The 4998-nt window shown below is 33.4% G+C and overlaps 1 pseudogene across 1 annotated transcript; it reads right to left on the minus strand.

Annotated features, from left to right (window-relative positions):
• Window positions 1-716: 716 nt before the first annotated feature.
• LOC145014129 (cyclin-dependent kinase D-3-like) lies at window positions 717-4616 on the minus strand (annotated as a pseudogene). The gene is made up of 7 exons (XR_013665413.1): window positions 4167-4616; window positions 3539-3837; window positions 3329-3442; window positions 3114-3239; window positions 2730-2969; window positions 2401-2655; window positions 717-1216 (listed from the first exon to the last, which is right to left on the minus strand). The product of XR_013665413.1 is annotated as a cyclin-dependent kinase D-3-like (transcript).
• Between the last annotated feature and the right edge of the window lie 382 nt (window positions 4617-4998).

Here is a 4998-nt window from a genome sequence, read left to right on the forward strand (position 1 = left end):
CCTCCAAAAGACAGCACACATTCTCTCGTTTGAGTGCTAAGGCCGAGTACCGTGTCGTCGCAAACACGGTTGCTGAAGCGAATTGGTTACGCAACTTGCTTCTTGAACTACACGTTCCCCTTCGTCACGCTACCGTTGTCTTCTGTGATAATGTTTCTGCGGTTTATTTGTCAAATAACCCGGTTCAACATCAACGGACCAAACATGTCGAGATCGATATACATTTTGTTCGTGAAAAGGTTCGCCTCGGACACATTCAGGTTCTTCATGTCCCCACGAAATTTCAATATGCCGACATTTTTACAAAGGGTCTTCCTCGACATTTGTTCAACAACTTCAGATCCAGTTTGAGCATTCATCCTCCTCCTGCTCGAACTGCGGGGGACTATTAGCGTAGTATTGTTTCTACATTATTGGTATTTTATATTAACCATATTATAGGGTACCTGCATGTAAATACGTAGACTATATATATACATATTTGTATTATTCTATACGATAATAACAAACAGAGAAAACCTTTTACCAAGGACCAACAATGATATCAAAATCCTCGAGAGGAACCATCCATGACAAAATCCCAATACTAACCAAAAGTGATATTTTGCCCAAACCACATGGACCAAGACTATATCTTACTCTAATTATTATGTTTTGATAAAATAATATAATGAATAAAAAATTGTCATTAAAATTTTAGAAAAAAGATATATGTTTTTTATGTGACATTTTAAATGTAGATGGAATAGAAGAAAATTCTGGTACTAGCAGTACAACATGTTTGTATAGTGACAAAATTTTAAAAAAAATGGAACCAAGTTGATTAAAGAAACGGAAGGCAAGCAAAAGCAATTAAAGCAGAAACAGAATCTGTGAAAGAAAAAGAATACAAATTAGTGATGTTACGTAGTATGCTTGCCAAAATCAGAACCTCCCTTTCACCCTTAGCTACAACATAATAAAAACCTTCAAAATTACTTTTAGTTGCAGCAACCAACTAGAGAAATGTGATCATGACCTTATATAAATGTTAGTAAACATACATACTATCATCAATCATACATGGTGGTCTTGATGATTTATTAACTATGCATGGTCTTACCAAGAACAAGATGGGTAACAATATTAATTAAGTTATGATTCGATTATCTCATATCACTCTTCAAGGATTTGGAACTCAATGTCCAACTTTCTCTTCAGGTAAGTTCTGTCAGCACTGCAGTCGTACAAGAATCATTATAAATCATAACAACTGAACTAAGATCGAATGTGAATCAACAAAGCCCAAAGCTATGTAACTAACGCCTATCAAGCCCACAATTTAAACACTCGTCTTTTTAATAGAAGAGAATCATAGCAAAGATTTCCGAAAACCTAACTTCATGACAATAATAATGAATGTCATAACTTTTTGTGTTGTCCCCGTAACATAAGAAAGCAATGCTTTCATTTTTGGTAACTTTCATTACTTGATTTATTTATAACTCATAATTTGGTCCACAAGATTCTTTTTATATTTTCCTTATTAAGGGAGGCACCTGCCCCTGCCACACTCAAGTCTCATGAACATCGATTAGCATATATACATCACGATCACCAACATATCTATTAATCTACTGGATATCATTCACTCACTCGATCAGTCAAGAAAGCGCTCAAGGGTGAAAAAATATTATCAACGCCATTAACCTTAACGTTCAAATTTTTACCTTTCTTAGATGAATAAAAAATACAGCTTTTTAAGCACTTCATTGACATTAAAAAAAATGACTTGGCATGTTGTTTATAAAAATGTTTGATTATCAGTTAAATGTCTAAAATCCCCCTCAACAAAGATAAAATGAAATAAACATATGGAAAAAGATTTAAGTTGAGACATCATACAATAATTAATAATGGGCAAAAAATAGATTAAGATTACGAAGTTGTAAAAAAGACGTGTTGCATTTTATTATGGCCAAAAGATTTGCATTTTAAATTTGTTTAAACATGCCAACTCTCAAGAATATAAATAGCTTCCATATCAATAAAAGTGTTGCAAATCTTGAAAAGAAAATTGAGAGTATGAAAAAATTTTAAGACATAAATGTGGTGGAAAAGCTTGAAATAGTAAAAAAAATACATCACTTGTTTTGAAAGATGGAGTGTTAGTCGTAGGTGTATAGTATTTCCATAATAAAGACAACCAGATTGTGAAAAAAATAGCTAATACATTATTTCCATAATAAAATTAATCTATAATAGAGTTGGAAGATACACTAAATTTGATGATAAACAATTGAGAGAGAAATGGAGAATAGTGGAAGTATGTGTTCTTTTGTGTTGTAATACAGTTAATAAAAATAAGATTTCAGATAGAGGGAGGAGTGCAATAAAAAATATATTGTTAATGGTATTTACCTGTTGATAGTTGGTCTAGCTGGAGGTCTTGCTGCAAAGACAGAAAAATCAAGTGACATTGATGCAGGTCCACTTGTTTCATTCCCATTTCCATGGCCGAGAACTGACACTAACACTGGCACTAACATGACTCTTGTTGATTTCCTAGTTGCAGGTGACAACACAGTCGATGGATTGAAATATGTAGACTCTTTCTTTGGTGGAGGTCGTGGAAGAAAAGTTGGTTCAGTAGGTGGAGGTCCAGAGGAGAAGTACCTACCAATACCATCAAATTTTTTACTTAATAAATAATCAGCCGAGAGGATTATTAATATTACCTAACAACCCACCTATGCTCTAATGCCTGGTGTGCTGAAATTCTAGCTTTTGGATCCTACACAAACATCTTGGATAACAGATCCAATGCATCATCACTTGCCATTGGAAACATCGTCCGAAGTGGCTGCCCAGGTTGGAACAAACCGGTACTCAACATAATCAGGAAGATAAATCATATCTGCCCACTGAGAAGTTTTGGGAGTCCCAAATGCAGCAAATATTTTCCCCAACTGATCCATGTCACTGCTACCCTGACAACAACTATACGTTATGTTATGTTATGTTATGTTATGTTATGTTATGTTATGTTATGTTATGTTATGTTATGTTATGTTATGTTTATTTATTGAATCAAAAACAAACAAAGGCTTTTAGCTTTCCAATAAGCAACCAACCTACAGAAAAGGGCGGCGTAGAAGGAGCTCAGCAAATATACAAGCTGCTGCCCAAACATCAACCCCAGGACCATATTGTTTGGCACTAAATAATAGTTTTGGAGCTCTATACCATCGATCAAACACCTACCTTATCACAAATATAAAATCATTTATTGTTATGATATTATGATACACATCAACTGATTGATACAAAAGAAAATTTAGATACCTACCTGGTGAGTGAAGTAAACCTTCTGTTGAGGCTGCCAAATATGCATACCAGTCCAAAATCTGCAAGTTTTAGTCGTCCATCAGGTCCTATCAACAGATTATTTGGTTTCATATCCCTGCCAACACAACCAACATCCATTTCAGGTTCATGTGGGCCATTAGGCATTAACAACTACTTCAAAGCTAAAAAAAATCATCAACTACCTACCTACCTGTGCAAAACCCATTTCTTGTGGCAAAAGGCAAGTCCTTTCAATGTCATTTGAAGGAATGACTTTATATCGGTGGGGGAAAGAATGATGTTCCTATCCCGGATAATAGCTTCCAGATCAGTCTCCATAAACTCAAAAACAAGAAGCAAGTTCCCTTTATGAGGAAAAGCATCAATCAGTTCTATTATATTTGGATCCTTGAGCTCTTTCAGCAACTTGATTTCTCTTAGAGTAGTAAAATTCACCCCTTCCTTCTGCTTCCCAAGCCGGATTTTCTTTATTGTAATAGTTTGCCCTGTCTGTCCCACAACCTACAACTTAAATAAACATCACCATTCACTAATGCATAATCAAACACTGAAAAATGCATGCAAATGTAAAAACAAATTGTTATGCATTTTCTATTTCTTTTGATATCTTAATATATAGAGATTATATGTACAGAGTAAAACATACACACAATTATCCTTGTTGTTGGTTGGTATAATGGAATTACTTTCCAGTGACATACCCTAAACCCCTAAATTTTATTCAACTAAGAATCATGGGGAGATTATTTTAAGGGGAACAGAAACCCTAAATTTTATGCTACATACCCATTCAATAGCCACATAGAGTATTACAATACCTTGGTATCAATGACTTTGTAGACGACGCCATAGGTACCTTCCCCAAGTACTTCACGTTTCAGGTATCGATCAACTACTTTCTTTGCTAATAAGCGATCCACTTCTGACATCTCTTTTCCTCTATTCTTATTACTTTTGGCCGACGCACAGGCTATGCCAAATATGTGCTTGTTTCAACAATTATATTAGATTTCTTCATAATGATGCCCAAAACCCTTGTTAGATGAAAGGGGATTTAAACAGAGACAAAGTTAAAGGGGAAATATAATATAATGTGTAGACAGATGTCTTCAAGCATATGTTGTGAAGGGATCCATAGTCTCTTCACCGGCGAAGAATCTTATCTTGCTCGAATAACATAATCTTTGGTTTGGTTGGCAGCGATTCTACCCTACCACAACAAAAACACGTAGGTATCTGAAAATTGACTTTAGGGAGATGGATCGGTCCTTCACGTTCATGGGGTGATGATGAATCGATAAAGTAACTTATAAAAGTTACGAAACCAATTTTTTCATAAATCATTCCGACTTATTATTTGAAAGAAAAAAAAAATTAAATATGAATCTTTAAATATTTAAACGTTTGAATTTATAAAAAAAAAAAAAAAAAAACTTAAGAAAAATATTAAATTATTAAAATGAAAATATTTTCTCTCATTTAAATTTAAACATATAATTTAGATAAATAAAAAAAAATTTAATAGGTCTTTAATTTAAGAATTTTGAAATTACAATATAATTTTATTAATGAATTTGATATTCATTTATTATTACATTTATTGTAATTATTATATTTAAACACTGTATGAAATTTAACAAAATATATAAA

Source organism: Lactuca saligna, chromosome 9 (genome assembly GCF_052625555.1).
Source record: "Lactuca saligna cultivar CGN05327 chromosome 9, ASM5262555v1, whole genome shotgun sequence".
Lineage (NCBI taxonomy): Eukaryota > Viridiplantae > Streptophyta > Magnoliopsida > Asterales > Asteraceae > Lactuca > Lactuca saligna.